Here is a 26,507-nt window from a genome sequence, read left to right on the forward strand (position 1 = left end):
AGGCTGAAGAGGAATTGATGCCTTTGAATTGTAGTGTTGGTGAAGAATATTGAATATACCCTGGACTGCCAGAAGAACGAACAAGTCTGTTTTAGAGGAAACACAGCCAGAGTGCTCCTTTGAAGAGAGGATGGCAAGACTTCATCTCATGATCTTTGGACATTAGGAGGGACCAGTCCCTGGAGAAGGACACCATGCTTGATAAAGTAGAGGGTCAATGAAAGAGATGACGACCCTCAACGGGATGAGTTGACACAGTGGTTGCAATGATGGGCTCAAGTGTAGCAATGGTTGTGAGGATGGCTCAGGACTGGGCAGTGTTTCATTCTGTTGTACATAGGTTTGCTATCAGTTGGAACTGACTTGATGGCACCTAACAACAACAACAACAACAACATACCTGTGGAAGTAATTCCATTTAGGAATTGGGTTTTCTTTATGTTAATATGAAGTCATATCAATGCCAAGTGTGTCCTAAACCAATCACTTTTAAGATATAAAAGAGCAGATCAGGCACAGAAGCAAGGAATGTTAGATGCCAGGATGCATGAAGATCGCCAAGGAACTGAGGAACTGAAGCTGAAAAGAGACAAGGAACTTTCTGTAGAGTCGTCACAGAGCTAGTCTTCCTCAGGAGCTGGCACCCTGAATTTGGACTTCTAGCCTCCTAAACTTTGAGGAAACAAATTAAGCCACCCACTTGTGTTATTTCTGTTATACCAAAACCAAACCCAGTGCCGTCGAGTCGATTCCGACTCGTAGTGACCCTATAAGACAGAGTAGAATTGCCTCATAGAGTTTCCAAGGAGCGCCTGGCAGATTCAAACTGCCAACCCTTTGGTTAGCAGCCGTAGCACTTAACCACTACACCACCAGGGTTTCCTATTTCTGTTATATAGCAGTGCTAAATAACTAAGAGAAGGTTTTCAGTGGCTGATTTTTTTGGAAGTACATCACTGGGCTTTCTTCTGAGTCACTTTTCAGTGGACTCAAACCTCCAACCTTTTGGTTAGCAGCAGAGCACTTTAACTATTTGCAGCACTCAGGGACTCCTCTCTTGCTTTTACTATTGAAATAAATGATTAATGGCTTGACCGCTACCTTCATGTTAGCTTGTGGTCTTAGTTGACTACTTGGATACCTGGCGGGTCAGCTTGGCTCTCTTGCTCAGAAGTTTTTGAGTCTCTCTTATGGCAGTTGTTATTGTTAACCTTGTATTAGTATCAGGAGTGTGACTGAGCACAGAAATTTAGTCCATGACCCTACTTTTCATGAACTATCTGTGACTTGGGTAAGTTCCTCAATTGGAAAATGGTAATAGCATTGCTACCAATTCCCTATGGCTCTTCATAATGACATAATAGACACAAAATGTTTAGATGGCCATTAAATAATGGCTCTCTTCCCATACTGAGTGTGAAACCAACCGAGATAGACATAATCAGACATATGGAAATAAAAGCGTCAGCTGTATTACTGATGAAGTTAATTGGAGGACACGACTTTCGAGTCACAGTCAGATGTGTTTACTTTTACTTCGCCCTGAATCAGATTTTCCCACCAAGTTACTGGTACAACTGAACAAGTACATACTTCCCCAGTAGGGGAATCCCGCTCCATAGCACAGGAAAGATGAGAGTGCACCCATCTTCTCGGCAGGCTGGCTCCAAGAAAGGACTAGATGGAATTCAGCTTCTTCAAAACTCACTAGAGAAGTCATTTCTCCTTCTTGGCGTGAGTGAGTGATGCTAAAAGAGATCAGAAATAATGCTCTATTCTGACTGAAGTCCCTCCACAAGAAAGGATCCTTATGAAACAGGACAGAACACCGTGTACGGCAAAAAAGCCAAAAAAAACCTGTTGCTTTCGAGTCGATTCTGACTCATAAAGACCCTATGGGACAGAGTAGAACTGCCTTATAGGGTTTCCAAGGAGTGGCTGATGGGTTCGAACTGCCAGCCTTTTGAATGCATAGCAAAGGAGGTTTCTAATAAATGTCACTATTGTATTTATTACAAATGTTCCATGAATGGCTAAGCACCTTGAGGTCAAGGCCATGTCTAATCTTATTTGCATGGTATCCTGTGATCTTGCACTAATAGATGCTCCAGAATTTTGGTGAATATATGAAGGAGTATTATGGTGGTGCAGCGGTTAAAGCGCTTGGCTGCTAACTGAAAGGCTGGCAGTTGGAATGCTTCCATGACTCCTTGAGAGAAAAGGCCTGGAGATCTAATCTTATACAGATTACAGACTAGGAAAGCTGTAATCAGTTGGGCCACTTTGAGCAGGAATCAACTTGATGGCACACAACAACAATTATGCATAACATCATTGTTCCATGTCCTTATTCTGGTGGTTTGAACAAATAAGTATATAGTACTGGTAACAACATTGATGTATGTGCCAGGGAAACTGAATTTTAATTCTGGTTCTATGTTCACTGGTTGTGTGACCGTGGGCAACTTATTTAAATTTTTTTTCCCACTAAGAAATGAAAATAGTGGGTATGATGTTGCTTTGGATAATATGTAAATAGTACTATTCAAATGCTAGAAAATTCTTAGACCTGCTTTTCATGTTAAAAAAAGAAAACTAGAATATTGATGATCTTTATGTTAGCTTTTTTTTTTGCCTGCCCGCGTCATATTCTCAAAGCTCTGTTGTGATTCCTTTAAGTCTCTGTTCGTCTCTCATTTCCATGAACGAAACCCTTAACTGATTCTAGGTGATAAAAAGATGAATTTTACTTACTTCTGTTTTCCAGTATTTTTAAAAATGGGCATATGCTTTTAAAAATGGAGGTAAAATAGAACTTGCTTATTTAAAAACAGTACTCTCCCATGGATCCACAGTGCCAAGAGAAGAAAGTCCAAACTCCTTAACCTTATATTCAGTGCCTTCTACCATCTGGGCCCAGTTCTCTTTAATAATTTCATTTCTTCTTTTTATTTTATATGTACCCTGCTCTCTCAACAAATTTCATCCTACTTTGTTTTTCAGATAAAACTGAACCGTTTTTACCTAAATGATTTTGCTTATATTATTTCTTCTTTCTTGAATGTCCTTTACCACATCTGTCTTTTAGCATTCTCCAAGGTTTAGATTGAATCCTATTTCTTTCTCACCCTTCTCTTATATCCCCATTTAACTTTTCTCTCCCTCTCTACTTGAAATTTATATTTTACTTTTATTTGCTTTCTTATTTGTAAGCTTCGTCCTTGCATGCATGGGCATTCATCACAGTGCCTAGTAGAGTGTCTTGCTCCTGGTACTCATTTTCTAAATGTTTATTGATTTGAAAAAAAAAAAATACAATAAAATAAATGACTGAATGAGGCCTACCCTTCAGTGGTTTTACCCTATAGCACAAAACTGTTCCCTCAGGATAGCATAATTTAGGAGAGGGAAAGCACCAAACATTAGCTTGATAGTTTTTAAGCCTTTAAAAATCAAGAAAATCTAATAATAAATGCATCAAAAATTTGTTTTTCTGTTTCATTATTTCTTTGTTCTAGGTATTACTGATTAACTTGTAATCACCATGCTAATGAGGTCCCTTGTGGGCTACTTCACATCTTTAATCTATGCCCATAAGGTGAGCTGCAAATATACCCCTTAATCACAATTAGAACCTAATGAAATACTTTAAATGCAGCAACCTGTTATTGCTTCCATTTCTGGAGAAAAATAGTTTAAAACACATCAAAATGGGTAAACAGCATTATATTTGCAAGCAAGAGACTGGTTCATTTAGCATAACGTGTTTCATTTAGCATAACATGTTTAGTATAAACGTGTGTGTAACATGTTTAAGAAGACTCACTTGAATAATACTATTACCACATCTTACAAATATGATGTAAGATATAGCTAATATGGAGCCCTGGTGGCGCAGTGGTTAAGAGCTTGACTGCTAACCAAAAGGTTGGCAGTTCAAATCCACCAGGTGCTCCTTGGAAACCTGATGGGGCAGTTCTACTCTGTCTTATAGGGCTGCTATGAGTTGGAATTGACTCGACGGCAATGTTTTTTTTAAAGCTAAAATAAAAACTTATGCCTTGATATTGAAAAAAAATAATAATAAAATTAGAAATGCCTCAAGATTTTATAATTGTATAAGACTGTATAATATGTATCATGTGGTACATATTATATGTACCAAGTGGTACATATATATACAAAATAAAAGAGAAGAATATATAATACTCCATATAAAATGTAATGGCAGAAACAGGTCATTACCTAAGAATGGAGCAGAACAGTGTCAAAAAATTATTTTGCATGTAGATAAGCTGTGATAATACTATTTCTACTCTGTATTTGTCACAGAATATGCCAAACGTAAGCATCATATTCCATATTTGTGGCTTGAGAAGTTAGTGACTTTGTGACCTGACTTAATCACATTACATATTTCTGAATATGCCTTACAAATAAAATAAGAAAGAATAAGAACATTAAAATCTACTTAGGGAAGCTGGAAGCTCAGTTATTTTCTTGTTAGAATTTAAACTGCACATGTAAATGAATTTTACCAAAATCATCTCAAGTGCCAAATGTGAAATCAGTTTAGTTGTTCTGAACGGTCTAGTTTACAGGTCCTTCGCCTTTCAGAACATTTACTCCCTGCATCCCTAAGCTGAAAATAGGAACACTCAAATAATTAAATAATTTTCAACATAATGCAGCAAGTAGCACAGAATTCCTTTAAAATATCATACAGCTTCTTTCCTGAGACATATCTTTGTAAATATTCAGTGTGCATCATCTGTTTACTTATTGTTCTTATCCAACCTGTAAAGTTAAAATTCTTCCCTAGTCATAATTTCTCTTGAAACTTTTCTTCTTATTATTAAATAGATGGCATAGAAAAATATGCTCACGGACACCCCCTCCCAGACTGACTTAATTAGTTTTATTATAATAGTAAATTAAAATATATACGTGTAAATTAATATCAACTTCTTATACTTATTTTTCTTACAGACTGTCAAATCTTGCAAATTAAATGCAAACAAAATATGAGGTAATTCATTATTTTGGAGTATAAAGGACAATTATATGAGTTGTGGGAGATAAGATTAGAAAAGGTTGGCTGGAGATACTTATATACAGCTTTGAATTCAGGAATGAGAATATTGTCCTTAATTAGTGATACTTTTTTCATTTAAAAAACATATTTATTTTTGGTGAAAGTATACACAGAAAATAGGATTAAACAACTTGTACACATAATGTTTAGTAACATTGGTTACATTCTTTACATTTTGTCAACATTCTTATTATTTCAGTTCTTCAGTTTTTCCATTCCTATTAACTTAGTCTCAGTGCCCCCCAATCTTCTCATCTATGCTTTAGAGTTACGGTTGTCCACTTGGTCTCATATAATTTTTTTTTTTAAAGCACAGTACTTAAGGGTGACATTCTTTGTTTTTTGAGCTAACCTGCAATTTAGTTAATAGGTGATTTTGCTATGAGTTGGAATCGAGTCGATGGCAACAGGTTCAGGGAAGAGTTTTGGTTTATGGTTTAAAGGGTATCTCTGGGCAATAATAGTCTTGGGGCTTCCTCTAGTCTCATTGAGGCCAGGAAGTCTGGATTCTTTGAGAATTTGAAGTTCTTTTACACATTTTTTCTCACTTTCTATCAGGATCCCCCTATTGTTACTCGGATCAGAGTATTTGGTAGTGATAGCTGCGCACCATCTAGGTCTTCTGGTCTTGAGGTAGAGGAGATTAGGACTCATGGGGACAATCCTGTAGTCCACTTCCTTCTCTGTGTCTTAGGTTTCCTTCTTTCTCTTTTGCTCCAGATGAAAAAGACCAGTAGTTGTATTTTAGATGGCCACTTGCAAACTCTTAAGACCCCAGACATTTGTGAGGTATTTTTAAGCAAATTAGTGATATGGTCAGAGAACCACGGTGTGATTGTCGGAGAGAGAAAATGGAAATAAGAAACAAGTTGTAGAACACTCCAAGATTCAGGAATCAGGTGACACATCTTAAATTGGGGATTGGCTTCTGAAAGGGGGAAAAAAAAGGGAAGAGAAACTTTTAAGATAGAATCTATAGGATGGATTGACTGTGGGATTGAAGGAAGAGGGCATTTTATTTTAGAGAAGAACATCTGTTTGAATACTGAATGGATAGTTTAATGGTTTCTAAAGTACCTCTTAACCTATCAGTCTCGAAGCTTATATTTGCCTTGTCTGAGGTTATCTGAGGTTAGCTCTGGAGTTCTTCCAGGGACGTGTTCCACTCTGAGTTTTCTATTGTTTTTCTGGTTATTGAAATATTTATTGTCCCAGCATTCAAATATGGTTATAAATGTGAAGTGTGCTGTATGAATGATTTTTCTTGTTTGTTGAGCTTCTCATATCAACTAATTAAAATTTTACATTTTATAATTGTCTCAATTGCCATAAGGAAAACAGTGCTTTGCATGTATCATACCTTGTGCACCAATTCTAAGTGCATCTGATAGTATTTATGCTAAAGTCACATTGAGGTTATTAAAGCTTGAGGCTAATAGATTCATTTTGTAGGGTTACGGAGAATTTGTCTTAACTGAAAATTTTAGGACGTGCTGTTGGATTTTTAAAAAGCACTTTCCAGTACATTCATGGGTAATACATACCCTTTGATTGCAGAGTGTATGAGTGAGAAAACTAAACCAATTCATTTTGTTTAACCTGATGAAAAAATAAAGACATTTTCTTTTTGAGAATATAATTGGGCACAGACTATAATATCGTTGCTAGTTATTTATTTCAGAGTACATATTTTAACTTCAGAATGAAGACAGATTAAGCAGATATTCTCGAATGTATTTTAGATATAACTGAAGGTCTAAAACCAACACATGAGCATCGTCTTGGTTATCTAGTGTTGCTATAACAGAAATACCACAAGTGGATGGCTTTAACATAGAGAAATTTATTTTCTCACAGTCTAGTAGGTTAGAAGTCCAAATTCAGAGTGTCAGTTCCAGAGGAAGGCTTTCTCTCTTGATCGGCTCTGGAGAAAGGTCCTTGTAATCAATTTTCCCCTGGTCTGGGAGCTTCTCAGAGCAGGAACCTCCAGTCCAAAGGGCGTGCTCTGCTCCTGGCACTGCTTTCTTGGTAGTGTCAGGTCCCCCTGTCTCTCTGCTTGCTTCTCTCTTTTATATCTCAAAAGAGATTGGCTTAAGACATTATCTAATCTTGTAGATCTCATCAATATAATTGCCGCCAATCCATCTCATTACATCATAGTGATAGGATTTACAAACACATAGGGAAATCACATCAGATGACAAAATGGTGGAAATCACACATTACTGGGAATCATGACCTAGCCAAGTGGACAGGTATTTTGGGGGAACACAGTTCAATCTATGACAAACTCTAATGTCTGTTATCCCATTCTCAGGTATAGAAGTGTCAGGGCTGTTGTAATGTCTTTACATTCAGTGGTTTCATCAAGCCATTTAACTTTGCAGTGCTGGTTTTGTTATCTGTGAAATAGTAATAAAAGTGCCTATAATTCATGAGAAAGTCAAATTACAGAAACAAGCAAATTCTCAGAGTCCTGAGATAGCGTTTATTTACTCATAATTGTAATTCGAATTAGAATTTTTAAGGCCAAATTCTCTGTAACAACAGCATGCTGCTGTAAAACTATATGTTCAAAAAATATTTAGCAAAATATCATTGTTGGCATTTTTTTAAAAATGAAAAACAAAAATAAATGAAGGGGAATTCACCCTAAATTCAGCCAGCTGCTCATGATGTGAGTTTTTGGAGTAGGCAGTTCATATTTCTTAGTTACAAATCAAGGGCAAGCTTTCCAAGGAAGTGCAAAAAACTCAAGGAGCTGGCACATCAGAGTTTAACCAAGTCTTTGATGTAGCTTTTCTTTGAAGCTTTATGAAAGTTATTTCATCTCAGTATGATTTTCTCTTTCTCTAAGTCTAAAGTGGGGTAAATGTAGTTTATGTGGGTGGTTCTGCCTGCTCTCGGTTGGGTTGGTATTAACAGAGAGCAGTGAATGTTGGATCTTAGTGAAAACCCTCTGGGGCAGACCGTCTGTGTTCAAATCCCAGCTTGCCACTTCACTGCTTTGTGTCTCAGTTTCTCACTTATATGATGGAGATTACCCATCTCATGACATTATTGTGAGGAGCAAGTATAAAGAATTTAGCACAGTGCCTGGAAAATAGTGAACGGTACATAAGAGTTTGCATATGGACATTTGGGCACTCAGAAATGCACTTCAAAAAACTAAATGTTGATTTGCTGATTCTCTGAACTCTAAGAGAATTGATGATAATAACCAGTCAATGGGAGTGCTCTAAATTCATTATATAATTTAATTTTCAAACCAATCTTATGAGATTGGTATTAACAGCTCTGTTTTACAAATAAGTGAATATTGGAGAAATGCCAAAAACTTGCCCAAATTCACAAAGTTATTGAATCATGGGATTGTGCTTTGAACACAGGTACTCTGTCTTAACAGAGATCTAGCACTTAACTGTTTTGCTCAGCAGCTTCCAAATTTAAGGGAAGGTATCAGGGAAAATGAGCTATCGATGAGGTTCTGCAGAAAGGTAATGGGTAAAAGGAATTAGAAAACGACAGGAACGACATTTGGATGCCACTGTTTCTCTGTGGCCACTATCTTGGTGGGGAGTTATGAAAATACATTTGTAAGCAAATCATTATTAGCAAAACACGTAATTTTCCACTTCGTGTATGAAAAATCGAACTGTTAACTGTTCATTGTACATCTGCAGGCTGCTAATAATAAGTAATGTACTAGGTCATTTTTACTCCACTAAAAATGTTATAATGATTTTTTTTTTTTTCCAGAGAAGGAATAGCATGTTACTTGAAAAACATTCACAGTCTAATTTTACCTGCCTTGATGTCATTATTTGAATCCCATCATTTGGCTGCACCTTTAAGATCATGAGAAAACTTTGAAGCAGCAAATGGGACATCTATACTAGGAAGAATAAATGAGCTACCTTTATCACCTTCAGCAGGGAACTAAATTAGACTCACACTAATGATCATTTCTATTCTAGGAAAAGTCTAAATGCCTAAGTATGCTGTGTTACTTAGAAATATGGCAGATTAAAACAATGAAATTCACACATTTGCATGGCAGAGAAAAGCAATTATGGAGAACCATTTTCAACTCTTTTTGTGCCTTTAAATTTTAACTAATTTTCCTCTAATTCTAACCATCAATTAATCTTTATTTCTATCTCAAGAGCATTGTTTCAGCTAATTGTTTTTCATTATAAGGAATACACTTTGTTGTATGCAAATTGTTGGGAGTGGAAAGAAGTAGAAGAGATTGGTCAAGGTGACAAAGAACTATAACTGGCAATTAGGGAGTTGTCCTGAATTAATTGATTTCAAAAGTAGTTTTTGAGCATCAACCATGTGCCAGCTACAGTAATAGGTATGAGGAAAACAGGATAAAAATGTGGTGCCTGCTTCTGTGGATTGTATAATCCAACAATGAGCCCAGTTATAAGGAATGTAATGTAAAATGTTAAGTGCTTTAGTGGGCAGAGGGAAAATGACAAGAAGGGTGAGCACATTTGCCATGTGCTGTTTAGTGCTGATTACTGTGGTAGGCCTTTAAAATATGTTATTTAATCCATGAAGTTATCTCCATTTTACAGATAAAAAAAGCTGAGAGGTCAAGACAACTAGTTCAGTGTCACATAGTATTTCTAACTGTAATGCCTACTAAAATCTGTCAATTTCCAAAGACTTTGCTTTCTATGCTGTAGCAGTATTTACAAAGCTTACCTGATCGTAAAAATCAGCTAAGGGATTTCTTAAACTAAAATTTCATAGTACCAAATCCAGAGCTATTGAATCAGATGCTCCAGGGCAGGGGCTGGAGAATCTGCATTTTTAAATAAGCACTTTTCAGTTGTTTTTTTTTTTTTTTTTTTAAATCAATCAAGCAAGTTTTAGAATCTCTGAATAACAACATGCTATATATATATTTTTTTATATTTTAGTGTTTATTATATGGGGCAAAGAGAGTCATATGAGTGGAGGAGGGAGGAATATATATGAATGCCTAGGAAGGGTGATTTCAGAGCCTTCACTCTTAATATTGTATAATCATGATAATACATTTGATTTTTTTGATGATGGTTTTAAAAGAAAGCTGTGGCTGAAAGTTAAGTCTAAGCAGACATCCATTCCATGGTCTTTACATGATTGACTTAGAATCTTCTCATTGAATAAAGAACTAGATAATAATAATGCCGATCAGAGTTTGAATTTCAGTATTATACCAGTTGCCATTGAGTCAGTTCTGACCGACCCCACATGTGCAAAGTAGAATTGCACGCCATAGGGTTTTCAAGACTGTGACCTTTCAGAAGCAGATAACTAGGCCTGTCTTCCAAGGCATCTCTAGGTGGGTTTGAACTGCCAACCTTTGAGTTAGTAACTCAGCACTTAATCTTTTGAGCCACCAAGGGACTGCTTGCAGTATTGTAAAATTGTGTTATAATAGTGTCATGTATTAAGGATATTTGAATGTTTTAATGGTCGTGGAAATTTTAGATATTATGCTGTGAATTATTCCTTAAATATGAGTGTATTATCTGTAATTATTGCCTCTTAAAATAAACTTTAATTTTTAGAACAGTTTTAGATTTATAGACAAAAGAAGAAAGTACAGAGTGTTCATACATACCCCTCATTCAGTTTTCCCTATTATTAACATCTTGCATTAGTAAGGTACATTTATTATAATTAATGAACCAATATTGATACATCATTATTAACAAGATTGCATATTTTATTAGATTTTCTTAGTTTTTGCTTAATGTCTTTTTTCTCCTCCAGGTTCTCTTTCAGAATGCCACATTGCATTTATTTGTTGTGTCTCTTTAGGCTCCTCTTGGCTGTGACAGTTTCTGAGACTTTCCTTGTTTTTGATGACCTTGACCATTTGAGGAGTCCTGGTCAGATTTATTGTAGGATGACTCTCTATTGGAATTTGTCTACTTTTTCTTTCCTATGGCTATTACATTGGGATTATGGGTTTTTGGGGAGGAAGATCACAGAGGTTTTCATCACATCATACCAAAAATACTTAGTATCAACATAATTTATGACTCTTGCTGTTGACCTTGGTCACCTGGCTAAAGTTAACAGACATTAGTTTCTCCACGTAAAGTTACTCTTATTTTCCTTCTTTCCAGACTGTACTCTGGGAGGAGTCACCGCGTAGTCCACACTTACGGAGTGGAGAGTTAGGCTTCTCTTCCTTGAGGGCAGAGTAACTTCGTAAGTTTTTTGGAATTCTTGTGTTTGAGAGATTTGCCTCTTCTTCCCATTTATTTATTCAATCATTTATATCAGTATGGACTCATGGGTATTTATTTTATACTTTGGATTATAATCCAACACTTTTTTTTTTGCCCAAATTTTTCCAGTTTTCCTGACAGAGTCCTAGAATCAGCCATTCCTTAAGGGAGCCTACTTCCTTGTACTGAAGAATGGTGTTAGAATTAAGTGTGCTTATTGTTACTTGGGTGTCATTGCTTTTAGGGGCTTTCAGCTAATAGGGCAAAGAAATGTATGTATATACTAGCCCATGTATATATACATATCTACAAATACTTCTGTATGTAACTATCTGTAGCTATAGTAATTTAGATTTAGAGTTATTACTAATGTCTCCAGCTCTAATCCATTACTAAATGGATCATTCTAGCCTCCTGTCATGGCTTATCTGTATATTGCTGCACCAACAGTAAGAAATCTGGCTCCCACTATCCACTATCCATTAATTAATTGTACATTTCCAGTTTACATGTATAGCAGTGTCAGAATTTTTAATCCACACCCCTGCTGGAAACAACTTTATCAACTGGAGCTGATAAACTGCTTAAGTGCAGTTCCTTTTTGCTTTTTATTTTACAGATTCCAGCTATTTCCAAAGTTACTTCGGTCAGCCCCTTTTCCCTACCCTCTTCAGCGAGGTTGTTTCATACATTTGTAATAACATTAAAATTCTCCTGTCACAGTCTAAAATTCTTTCTGGTTTCTCCCCCCCTCCAACCCTATCCTTGATGATTTTTTAAAAACTTCCATACATTAAGGTTCATTCTTGGCATATAGTAAAGTTCTGTGGGTTGTGACAAATGAATAATGTCATATATCCACCATTAAAGCATCATACCGAATAGTTTCACCAGCCTAATATTCCCTCTTCACCAGTTCATCTTTCTTTCTCTCAAACCCATGGCAAGCACTGATCTTTTTACTGTCTCTGTAGTTTGCCTTTTCCAGTCTGTCATATAACTGGAATTATACTACATGCAGCCTTTTCATACTGGTTTCTCTCACCTACAGATACACATTTAAGGTTCCTTCATGTCTTCATGGTATGGTAGTTTGTTTCTTTTTATTGCTGACTAATATTCCATTGTATGAATGTACCAGTTTGTTTCTTCATTCACCTATTGAACAACATCTTGGTTGCTTTGAGATTTTATTGATTAAAGATAGCTGCTATAACTTTGTGTGGATATAAGTTTTTGAATCAGATGGGTAAATACCAGAAGTCTGTTTTTTGGATGTTATGAAAAGACTATGTTTTGTAAGAATTGCAATTGCTTTGGAAGACACTTTGGCAGTTTACATTCATACCAACAACAAATGAGAATTACTGTCGTTCCATATCCTCACCAGCATTTGCTATGGTCATATATATATATATATACAGTAATATATATACACACATACAGAAAAATTCATTGTTGTTTAAATAATGATCTTTTTAGTATATTCATGTATTAATTACATTTATAATAAGGCTGTATCTATTGAAAAATAGGGATTAGAGTTTTAGAATGGGGAGTTGGATGTTAAATAGCTTCCTATCAATTACTTAATAGATGTGAGTTATTTTGTCATTCTCTGCTCTTATTCTAAATTCAGGAAATCCTGGTGGTATAGTGATTAAGTACTACAGCTGCTAACCACATGGTTGGCAGTTCGAATCTACCACGCGCTCCTTGGAAACTCTACGGGGCAGTTCTACCCGGACCTATAGGGTTCCTGTGAGTCAGAACCGACTCAACAGCAGTGGGTATTCTAAATTCCTTGTCATAGGTGCTCATTTAATGTCATTATTGTCATCTATTGTTAAGCTTCTTTTAGTATTAACATACAAAAGCAAGCAAACAAAACCTTCAAAAATAAGGTGTTATTTAGTTTAGATTAATGTACATATTTTTATTTTCCAAATGTGTCCTTTCTTTTATGCAGCATGAGAATTCAGGCAGCCCTAGGCTTTCTAGTAGGGAGGTCATGTGTAAGGGAAATGAATTCTTTATAATTGACCCTATGAATTAACCTTGAATTCTCCCAGGTTCTCAAGCATCACCACAATGTGCCAGAGTTGTGACTTGCTGAGTGTCCAGAACAGCTGCGAGGGCAGTGTTATCAGTAGCTGAGGACTTCTGTTAGGCCTCGAGAGCAGAGAAACTTGAGTTTCCACCAGAGAGTGCTGCTGGTATCCGTCTCCGATAGCTTACTCTGTATTACATTTATCTTTTACTTGCATTAAAGTAACTCAATTCTTTTTACTTTGTCTGATAGTATTTCTCTGTTAATCACATCACTGTCAGGTTGTAATAACAACCACATATTTCATTATGTGTTTCAATTGTAACACTTCATTTTTTTAAACATTTCCCTTCATTCTCAGCGTTACTCTTCTCTATACTTTTTACAGTTCAGTCATAGCTTATTTTCCTCGGTAATCTCACTCTGCTCTCTATGCATGTAGTCATGGCAACCATTACTGAACGCCTGCATTTTATAAATCATGGTATAAATTATAGGCCATTACAATTGTTTTGTTACTGTTCTGGTAAGAATGTTGCTTTTTCACCTATGACAAAGGTTATCACGACTTTTAATTCCAAGTGGATTTGTGGTAGTTTGGTGTTGAAGTAGGTCAGGAATGCTGTTGTCTTTCCTTTAGTCAATGTCACCATGAGAGAAGCAATTACTGCATAATCTTAATAACTGCTTTGAAGTTTACTATGAATGACTAGGTTCCTAATTCAGGCCTTTGATTTTGTTATAATTTTCTGTTAAATACTAAACCTCATAAAACTCCTCTCAGATATACAATTCAACACATTCGTGAAACATTTACTTTGTGCTAGGCACTGTGCCAGGTGCTATAGGCAATAATCTCAAAGAGTAATGAAGAAGACAAAGCAAATATGCAAATCAGTATAACACACAGTAGAATGTTAAAAAAAAAAAAAACAAATTCACTGTAGTGGAGTCCATTCGGACTCATAGCGACCCTATAAAAAAAATAGGACAGAGTAGAATTGACCCATAGAGTTTCCAAGAAGTGACTGGTGAGTTTGAACTGCCATCCTTTTGGTTAGTAGCCATAGCACTTAACCATCACAGACAGCATTACTCTTGCCTCACACTTCAGCATTCATTACTGCCAGATGTATGTCATTAATGCACAAAATGGTTGTATAGTAGATTTTTTACTGTAGTCATAAATGTGAATTGTCAAATAACAAGATAGTTGATAAGTGAGGAGGTGTATTGCAAAGTTCTTCTCAAATGCTGTAATTGAATTCATTTTGTATTTCCATTTTGGAACAGTATCATCAAGCACACTGACCAAATAGCACCTCAACAGATCAAAAAGATGCAATACGGTATTTAAAGGCAAATTTTGAAAATAAATAATAACTGTGGGTAGCTTGTGAATTTGACCTCTGTTCCCTCCTGAAGATATCTCTATAGTTCAAGACAAAACAGACGAAAACAAAACATGCTTCAAACATATATTACTTTTACCAGTGAGTTGATCGTAGGCAATTTGATAAATTTCCATACTTGGGCAAATTATTTTGCATTATATTATATGGCACAGTTTTTATATTTACATGAAAGAATATGCTAAATTACATGATGTATAGCTGTGTTAGATAACTGTGTACAGATAGATGAGCCTATGGGGTTAGAATCAAGCACTGTGTTGAAATATTTTCAGAAAGAATGATTAACTTATTCCCATACGTACTCAAACATGGACATTCTACATGTAGATGGTAGAATAACTAGATCTAAAAGTTTTAGAAAGCTAAAGTCCCCAAATTCCCTAAAATTTATTATGTTACTACGGAACAAAAAATTAAGTGAATCTGAGGTCCAGCAAACCTTATAAACTGGTTGTTGATGATACTCTAAATAATTTTTTGTACTTTTTGACATTTCCTTCATTCATCCTTTTCATTTTTTTCTAACGTTAGGTACATCCCATGAGTTATGTTTAGTTCTTTACTTTGTATTTCCTGTACTTGCCATTCTTCAGACATTTTATTCTCTGCTGTGGGTTCCATTATCCATTTGTCTAGACCTTTTTCCAAATATGCGTTTTCACTCCAAATGCATGAATTAACTCCCTTGTTTCTATGTAGCATCTCCGATTAAATGCTGCCATCTCACAATATGGATGTTCTGCATTCATTTCAAGTGAAATGCTTCGTTATTAGTAGGAGTCTGGGCAGGAAACAGATGACAAATTCAAAGTGTTTATTGAAGAGACTATAATGAAGAAACCATTTAGAGAGGTGTGGGAATGGTTAAGGGAGTCATCAAAGAATGGTGATGCATTCAGGGACTAGAAATAACAAGAAACTTTACCACTCTTAGGTCTGAAGAGAGTGGTTTGCAGAAACTGGTAAGAACTGAAGCTATGAAAGGAGGGCTTCCTGAGAAGACCTGTAGCCGTGGGAGTGGGGCGTTGCGAGGATAAGAATGCAGCCACGAAACTGCAGCCCAACTAAAATGGAGCAGGGGAAATAAATGCCTGTCCTTTTTTTCCTCCTGTACCCCCATCTCCTGTGCCTCTTATTAGCAAACCCTAACAGGAATCTGGAAACCAAGAAAACATATGTGATACAGACCATGGCAGGTAAGCCTTGTCTTGGAGCACAGATGGACCAGAGAAGAGCAGAGAGTAGACATGGGGGCACAAATGAAGAATGGCTAGTGAACAAAATAGTAGGGAGAAGCAAAGATCAAATTTGATTTGTTTTTTCAGAATTAACTGAGCCGTTATATACAGCACAGATGATATAACATTAGGCCTGTATCGACACCTTATATTTGCATGCAAGTCTTTGGTAACGAAAGGATAACCTGTGATTGCTAAAGCTATGTCATATTTTGCAAAGTTCTTAATACAATACATAGGGAGGCAAAAATCAATGGCATGACATGATGTCGGAATTCACCAGTGGTCTACATGTCAGGCTCAACCCATTTTCAAGGAAACATAAGGTAATTGTTCTTTGAAACCAGTGCAAACAATTCATTAGATTGAACTGACCAGTAATGAAAGTGAGGCTGATGCAGGATTTCTCTTACATACATGTCTTTTTGATGACCACAGGAAACACTTTATTTTCTTTTTCATTAATTATATGCTTTGCTATATAGATCTTAACTTCTGGCTTTCTAAGTCAACCAAGACATTGTTCTTTCTCTGTGTTGTATCACAGCTTCAGAGAGATTTAAGGATCAGGCTAAATCCTCAAGGACCATTATTTCTCAGGACCATTCTCTGATTTTCTACATTTGTCTTTATATTTGGCAATATAAGATTTCTGGTTTTGGAAACAAAGTGCAGTTTTACAAAAACTTAAAAATCTGTGGCCACAAAACAAGAAATAGTTTTTTTTTCGTGTTTATTTTAGGATGATGTTTTACAAGGTAGTTTGTGACAGTCATTGATTGTCCTATCCATCAAGTGTGATTGGCTCTGAATCACAGGCACTAAAAATAAATGAAAAAAAAAAGACAAATTGACTTTGCTTTGTAAACATTTTATTGGTAATAGAAACACTATTAAAAAAAGTCTTAGTTGATTTATACTATTATCCTTCCACTAATGTAGACTGGATATAATGAAATAAACTGGATTGTTATTTTTAAAAATGTTTATCGACCATTAAAAAACAAAACAAAATTTTTTTTTCTTTAACTTTTTTATTGAAGTATAACAAAAGTATAGAAAAGTATATGAGTATGGCTCCAGGATATAAAAATCCAACACAGAGATTGCCATTTCCAGGTCATGGAACAGATTGATATCACCCAGCTCAGGCCTGCCTCCCCTTTATCTCCCTGCCAATCACCACCCTCTTCCTTTTCCTCAAAGGTAATGACTGTCTTCACAACCAACACAGTAGTTGCATGTGTTTTGAATTTTAGATAAATAGAATTATACCAAGTGTACTCTTGTTTTTGACTTCTTTTACTCATTTCATTGTTGAATATACCATGATTTATACATTCTAATGTTAATGGACATTGAGTTTTTTTCAGTTCTTGGTTATCAAGAAAAATGCTTCTATGGACATTCTTGTACGTGTCTTTTTGTGCATCTTGGGCACATATTTATGTTGGACATATATTAGGAGTCCAATTGCTGGGTAAGAGTACATGCATATGTCGGATTTAGTGCAAACAAGTTGAAGTGAAATGATCTGAAGCTAGCTACTAGTATAAAAAAACTAGCACCTGATATATCCTCAAAAGCTGTTATAGAAAAACATACAATGATGTCTATTCTTTAAAGCATATATGTGTGGTTTTCAATCTAACCTTTCCCTTTAATGGTGCTTGGCAATTTTTCCATGCTTCCTTTGGGCAACTACACCCTCAGCAATGCCAAAGCTTTATCGTTTTCTTCAAACCCCTTATCCCATCCCTGATCTTCAATCTTTATATCAGGTGAAGAATTTCTTCAAACTTTACACACACACACACACACACACACACACACACACACACACACAAATTCCGTTAACTAGGAACTTCTTTAAAGTTGTATCTTCTACCTAAAAGTTCATCTAAATCTTCTCTTATTATATTTTCTTTCCCTTTATTCTCTAGAACAAGAGTTGTTTTTCCTTTACCTGCAATCCTGATCTCATTTCTTACTTTCTTTTCTGATACTTTGATCTGATAATTATTTCTCTTTGCTTTATTGTAGGTATTTCCCTTTGTATTAGCTTCTCCTCATTAGCCTATACTCATATGTCATCCGTGTTAAAAAGGACTTCCCTCACCCCACCTTTCCCTTTCGCTATCTTATCTTTGATTTTCTTCACTGTCATTCTTCTTGAGAACATATATTGTTTCCATTGTCATCTATTTGTCATGTAATATCAAGAATAAAAAGATCTGTAGTTTTCCTATAACAGTGCTTAGGAATCTAAGGACTGGACTGGTAGGAAGGGATGACAAATTGTAGGAGATGTATGAAGAAAAGACAAGGCTGTGAGGAGTTAAAGGTACTGATGAGAACATAGTTCAACTCATCAATCATGGAAGGCAGACTGGCTAGGAAAGGACAGGTGGGGACTGATGAAATTGAAAATCATTGTTTGTATAAGAGGAATGGTGGGCAAGGATCTGTCTGGATGCAGTCAAAGAGCACTTGTAAGTGGAGATATATAAACATGGAAGGCTATGGTACAAGAGAAGGATATCAGCATTTTGCATATTTATCATGAAGCAGTTCTGAGTAATTATAAATTCAAACTGTGATCATGGGAGGGGGTTTTGATGAGGGAGATTAACGTGAAGAACTTTATTTTGAAATATTAAAGAAATTATGAGACTTTGTGCTTGAGTGTTGACTGGGTGGACCATGAAGGCATTGACAGTTCCAGATTATGAGTCCTTGGTGATAACAGGAACAAGGATGAGAAGAATGGAGAAACCACAATTCAGAAACCTGCCCCACAAACAAGCAAAAAACAAACGTTAGTGGAGGGAAGAATTTGACAAGAGTTGGGAGATTCATTATGAACCTTTTCTCTTGAGAACAATTCACAGTAATCTCTCCACCCTCAGATTCCTTTTTTACTTAGTGTTATTGCTGCACAATTCCTTTATGTAGAATAATTAATTATACAACCTCATAGCTGTTCAAATGCTGTCTTATTTACCATTTTTATAAGTGCTTATTTTTTCATTTCAATAATAGATTGTAAGCTTTTCTTTGGGGAGGATTTTTGCTTGTTATGATTCTTTTTAAAACTCTAAGTATGTGCATAGGACAAAGTATTATTACCATGTTGTTCTTTAAATACTTACTGATTAGTAAATTAAAGACCTTGTTCTAGATATTTAATCCATCAAAAAAGCTAAAGTGGTCTTATCATTGAATGAAGATATCTTTATTGTTTATAAAATATATTTATGTTAAAATAATTTCTTAGGAGACCACTGTGCCCTGATTTGGTGGACAAATTCCAATCATTTTTATTACTGATGATAATTAAAGTTTTGTCAAAAAAAACTATTAATCGGTACATACTGGTGAGTTTAATTGACAAAAACAATTTTAAACTTTACATTCATAAATATTGTTTGATTTGCTATTAAAAATTTTTTAAGAAGTTTAGTTTTTTTGTCTATGATAGTCGTGGATTTTTGAGAAGGAAACAGCTGCAAATGTTAGGGAATGGTGAGAGAGTTTAAGAGCATATTCTGTTTCCTGCCTCAGACAAAAAGGGAGAGAAATCTGTTAGCTCAGCAGGGGAAGTTTGTTTTGCAACTTGAAAAAGGCTTTGATTTTCTTTTTTATTCGTCTTTTTATCTGGGAACAGCTGAAAGGATATACTAGAGGAAATTGTGGAACCAGAGAAAGTCAAGTTTTTACAAACAGACCAGAAACACAACCAGGTTAGAGCCAGGTGCAAAGACATCTCCAGCAAAGCAAAATGTACACACACAGAACATTCTTACCCCTCATTGGGCTCTTCTAGGATTCTTTATCCCAGGAAATTCTGCAAAAGAAAGATCATAGCTTTATAATATATTACATTTGATCCTAAATCCAGAAATCACTCAAGCTTAGAAAGAAATGCTTTTTAAGTCTATATGTAATATTCTTTTTCATCCAGCATTTAAAGACATAAAGCATACAAAAGCCTGCTTCTCTGTACTAACCGCATTTCCATTTTATTTTTCAAGTGCTTTATTTTAAGCATGTGAAAATAAAGACTGATTTTTAAATCCTTAGGGAGAAAATTGCTTCAGGAAGCCCCTTCCATTCTTCAAGGTTATTATTACGGGCCAAAACATTAAAATGCCAGAGAGCTGGTGGAACAATAAAGTAAAGGTCAGTCGGCATGTTACTAACTTTGTCAAAGAGAGTACTTTTAAGGTAAAAGCATTTATGCTCTTTTTTTTTCTTTTTAGTGAAAATGGAAAAACAAAACAAAACAAAAAACCAATTCATTCATGTGGGGTTCATTTGATTTCTCTGAGAAATATATTTTATTCTTGCTGCCTGGGTTAGGAAGGCTGAAAAGATCGCTGTGAACTGCTCTTTGTATTTCACAGGTTGACTGACGAATAGCCACATCTTACACTATAGGGGGAGAAAAAGGAAAATATAATTATGCCTGTGTGTGTGTACAGGAAACCCTGGTGGAGTCGTGGTTAAGTGCTAAGGCTGCTAACCAAAAGGTCGGCAGTTGGAATCCAGTAGACGCTCCTTGGAAGCTCTGTGGGGCAGTTCTACTTTGTCCTGTAGGGTCGCTATAAGTTGGAATCCATTGGATGGCAACGGGCATGTGTGTGTGCAGATGCATGCGTGTGTGTGTGCAGATATAACAATTTTTATTAAAAATTCAAAGAATATTTTTGGAAAATGGGAAATGGGCTGTGCTTGAAGAGATTATGTACTTCTGGACTTTTCCTCATCCTTCTGAATTATTTAATAAAAAAAAGAAAAAAAGTTTTGTTCTGGAGCACAAAATTGCAACCGTTGCTCAGATGATTTTGTTAGGAATTTAGATCTGGGGTTTCAAAAAGTCCCTTTACTTATTTGACTACATTAAGGTGACTAAATGTTACATTTTAAGTCAAAACACGGAGCCTAACTTTCCACTTATGTTGCTATGTGTTGGAAATCGACTCGATGATAACGGTTTTTTTTTTTGGGATGGGGTATTGCATAGTCGGCAGTGTGCTCTGTGCTGAGGATACAGAGATGAAGAAGAAAGTCCCTTTGTTCAAATTACTTACAAGTTGTGTTTCGTATAACTGTTTATAATAAAAAATGTTTATAGATATAGAAAAAACAGTGCCACAGGGTCAAAAAGCTAAGAAGTTAAAGCAAAGAAGGTTTAACTTCTTAGCATGGTGGAGGTGACTGGGAGGCAAGGGAAGTTTAGAGAGACGAGCAGAGATGCAACATGGAGAAGTCTTGTACGCTATGGTAAGAAATTTGATGTCAAAAACATTAATTCATGTAATCTTCATTTTTTCCCCTTTTCAAAACCTCTTTGCCTTTGTCTCTCTCCAAACAGTGCATTTAGTTGTAACATTAAACCATATGATATTTTACAAATGAAGACTGAAATATGAAACAATTTACAAAATAATATATTAAATATTAAATTTAATATATTTAATTTAATAAATTTAATATATTAAATATTAAATACATATACTTCAGGAAAACATTTTAAATAGGCTATTTCTTTTGGTGTCTTAGTATTGTCCACAGTTGTTGGTTCAGTGAAATAAATCTGCCTTGAAATTCATATATTTAGAAGGGAGACATGTAACTGCTATCATGCTTCCTTTAATCACCTTCTAAAACAAGTAGGTACCTGTTTATTTATAGATAACATTTTATTCACACATATTGCTCTTTTTTCTATGCCATTTACTTTAATAAGAACTTTATTAGTCAATGTGTTACTTGTCTTAGCTTTTGAACTTCTAGCAGGTAATACTTGGATCTAACCAAGCTATGGCCTCTTTGCTGCTTATCGTTACCCACTATAGGTCCCTGGGTGGCTTTACAAACTGAAAGGTTGGTTGTTCAAACCCACCCAGCGGCGCCTCTGGAAACAGGCCTGGTGATCTGCTTCTGAAAGGTCACAGCCTTGAAAACCCTATGGAGCGCGGTTCTACTCTGCATGCATGGCTTTGCCATGAGTTGGAATTAATTCTACATTGCCCACCATGGCTTGATTAAGAGTTTTAAGGACTCTTTCTTTCTTGGTACATGTCCCTCTCAGGAAGCATCTATGTGTTGGTGTGTGCGTGTGCTTGTGCTCATACTCATGTGTTTCATTTTTTGGTTTCATTTTTCCTCCAAGGGCCATTCTTTATAAATACTCTAACAGAAATCTGTATGACGAAGGCATAAACAAAATAGTGTATAATTAATATTGCGGGATAGACTACACCTGGCCAATTGATCTCTTAGTTGGAGTACTAAAGGTATCTGTGTAACTGATTCTTGTTCTCTGGTCTCATCACCAAATGAAGAAATATCTTGGTTACCAAGCTTTGTTAGTCAAGAAAGCCTGAGAGTAATAGTTGAGAAGCATGCTCATTTCTGAGAGTTGCACACTTTCTGTCTGATTTCAGAAGTTACGCAGTGTATGTACGACCTCAAGATTTGTGAGGAGTGCCTGGCCCAGATGGGGTGGGCCCCCATATGTTCAGATTGCAGTTGGTTTCATCCTTCTTATATGTACATACAGCTGAGGGATGGGGCAGTTAACCTTTCAGAAGAGTGTTTTTTAGGGTGATAATTTAATATACTGTCCAACCAGGACACGTTTGAGAGAGACATTGTTATTGCAGCTGCTGGCAGTCAGATAGGACCCTGACTCATGGTGACCCCATGTTCAATGGAATGAAATGCTGCCTGGTCCTGCACCATTCTCATGATCAGTTGTGGATCAGATCCTGGAGACACATAGGGTTTTCATTGGCTGAATTTTAGAAGTAGATCGCCAGGCCTTTCTTCAGAGTCTGTCTTAGTCTGGAAGCTCCACTGAAGCTTGTTCAAAATCCTAGCAACATACAAGCCTCCTCTGACAGATGGGCAGTTGCCGTGCATTAGGTGCTTTAGCTGGGAATTGAACCTGGGTCTCCGGCATGGAATATGAACCACCAGTGATGCTCTTGGGAGAGAGGGAGGGCACTAATAAAAATGGTGCAGGGGAACAGGCATAAACCAGTGTGAGCTGAGATATACCATTATTCTGGACTATGATATTACTCTCACTTGCTCACATGTTTCACTCTCACTGTGTGCTCTTGAGTGAACATTTTGGGACACGAATACTTCATCTTTGATTTTCTTGAAAAATGTTGCTGCTAGCTTATCTTTGTACCTTTATTATGCTGATTTCTTTCTGTATTCTTTAGATAAGTAAACTTTGTCTGTGTCTACTATTTTGCTGTCAATGTAAGCCTGTAATTAGTATTTCTGAAAACAGGGATCGTGCAGATATAATATGTATGTATTGCATATAAATACAAGAAATTCTGACCTTGGGCAAGTTGCTTAAGCTCTCTCTGCCTTAATTTACTTACGTGTAAAATTGGATGATAATAGTATTATAGTCTTAAGAGTTCTTGTGATAATTAATGTAGTTAATGTGTCTGAAGCACTTTGAACAGTGTCTAACGTGTAAAATTCTTGTAATCATAAGCATAACAATTATTATCAACTGATCCTAATTGCCTCACCTATAGTCCTTGAGGAAACCCTGGTGGCATAGTGGTTAAGAGCTATGGTTGCTAACCAAAAGGTTGCCAGTTTGAATCTACCAGGCGCTCTTCGAAAACCCTATGGGGCAGTTCTACTCTGTCCTAGAGGGTCGTTATGAGCTGGAATCGACCCGATGGCAATGGAACAAATCTTCTCAGTTATTATAACATACCACTGAATATGCCAGTTCTCCCCACAATGAATTCAGTATCCTTGGTGTGTGTGGCTTATTTACTTCCTGTGGCTCAACTTCACACACAGCACAACCTTAGGTAAGCAGTCAAGAAAAGTCCCAGATTTATCATAGTGAACTGCTGTCTTATTTCTCTGTAACCCTGGACATATCACCTTTCTTCTCATCTCTTAGTGAGGGAAACAAGAAGAAAAAGAAAACCTCACCCTGCCTGCTGGAGAGTCAGCAGTAATACCTGGTGCACAACAGGCACTTGACATGTTGTCATTGTTGGTTATGGTCAAGTCAATTTTTTGACTCCTAATGACCCCATGTGACAGAGTAGGACTGTCCCATAGGGTTTTCTCAGCTGTGATCATTGTAGGAACAGATCACTAGGTCTTTCTTCTGCAGAAGCACTGGCAGGGGGATTTGAACTGCCAATCTTTTAGTTACCAGCTGAGTGCTTAACATTTGTACCACAAGGGCTCCTTTGGCACCTGACATGTGCTAATTGAATTAAATGCATTTTTAAACTTTACTAAATATTTTTTAGAGATAGGAGTAACAAATTCCACAATATTTTCCTTTGACTAGAGGTGATTTCATAGTTTGTGACAGTATTTGATGATTTTGATATTGCTGACAGGTATTTTCCATGACATGGAGCAGTGTAATATGATCAAAATTAATGGCAGATCCCTTTGTATACTAGCCTCAGTTTTCTTTTGTCAGTGTTAAAATGAGCTTAAACCAAAAAATATAGTGGAATTATTAACTGTAATTTTATGTCACCAGAATTTATACACAATCATATTTGACATTAAATGCAGTTAGGATAAACTTATTTTTCTGTAATGTTTTGTTTTGTGTGAAGTTAGAAATTGCAAGTCCAATCATTAAAAAAAAAAAAAAACAAAACATTAAATGACTCATAGACACTAAGTTAAAGACTGCGGGAATAAGAAAGATGAATAGCACATGGGGCCTATTATTGACATTATAAGTTGAAGATGTCCATTAAATATTCAAGTCGAGATGTCAAGTAGGCAGTTAGATGAATAATCCCAGAGGTTATGGGAGACGTACATTTAAAAGTGTTGACTTAGAGATGGCATTTAAAGCCTTTAGACCTGATGAGCTCACCAAGGGAGAAGGTCTGGATTTCAAAGGAAAAACATCTAGGCCTGAGCGCTGAAGCACTGCAACTCTGGGATGCAAGATTCGGTCATGGTCCAAGAGAGGAGGCTTCCTACCAATGTCCATGTGAGGTTAAATTTGAATTTGAAAGCATAAATCATCTCTGGAGGAAGGTCCTTGTGATGCATCAGTCTTCCTTTGTTCTGGGAGAATCTCAGCACAGGAAGCTCAGGTCCAAAGGATATGCCTTGCTCCCAGCACTGCTTTCTTGTTGGTATGAGGTCCCCATGTCTCTCTGCTTGCTTCTTTCCTTTATATGTCAAAAAAGATTGGCTTAAGACACTACCTAATCTTGTAGACCTCATCAATATAATTGCCACTAATCCATTTTATTACATCATAGTAATAAGATTTACAACATATAGGAAAATCATATAAAATTGTCAACAATTGTATAAAATGGTGGACAATCACACAATACTGAGAATCATAGCCCAGCCAAGTTGACAGATATTTTTTGGGAGACACAATTCAATCCATGACAGAAACTATACTGATAACAAAAAAAAGAAAAAAAATTTTTTTTTTATACCTACCAAAATAACTTAATATGTTATTTTTGTAGGTTAGTTTGTAATGGCATTATTTGAACATTTAGTGTGATGGAGTGATTCCAACCCATTAGAATAGTTTATAAGGGTTATGAAAACTCAAAATATTTACAGTATATAGGAAAAGATAATGACCGTATTTGAAAAGCTGTTCGGTGCTACATATTTCAGAATAAGATTGGTTACAGAAGGAATGGGTAAATGTAAGGAATTGAAGATTGGGTAGGATTTAGAAATGTGTTAATTATAGCAAAAGATGATGAAAAATATCCCTTGAAGTCCTCTTAAAACCATACTTTAGCTTAACCAGTGAAAAATGAGCATTATACTCTTTTAAGAACTATCTATGTGAGGTCAAACGGGCAACAGCAGCTCAAAAGATTAGATAAGAACCTTAGATAAGAAACATAAGCTTATGTTAATGGGGAAAACAACTCAGAAAAGTAGAATGAGACTGGTTGCACAACTCAAAGAATGTGGCCAGTGCCACTGAATTGTGCATGTAGAAACTGTTAAATTAGTGTATGTTTTCCTGTGTATATTTTCAACAATAACAATAACAAAATAAGTAAACTAAAAAAAAAAAAAAATAAAAAAAGCTGACTTTGCCTTCCTAGTGACAAAAGCTGGTGTATATGAACTGGGTGGTTTAGGTTCTGTGTGTTTTTGCCCAAGGCAGAGAGATGAGCATGAGTTCCATGCCTAAGGGGAAGTGTGGAGTTAAACTAGAGAAGCCTCAGAGAAAGAATCCAAGGAAAGCATCAGACCCCAGTTAGATATGCAACCAAGTGGGAAGTATTAGCTGGGAATTATGAGTAGGATGCATGAACAAGAGGCAAGAACTTGGAAATATCCTAGAAGCATGTTAACATGAATAGGTCAAGTCTGTTTAAAGATGCTTGGACAGGATAAGTATGAACTATATAATAAAAAGCAAGCAAACAAAAAAACATGGCGGTG

Source organism: Loxodonta africana, chromosome 6 (genome assembly GCF_030014295.1).
Source record: "Loxodonta africana isolate mLoxAfr1 chromosome 6, mLoxAfr1.hap2, whole genome shotgun sequence".
NCBI lineage: Eukaryota > Metazoa > Chordata > Mammalia > Proboscidea > Elephantidae > Loxodonta > Loxodonta africana.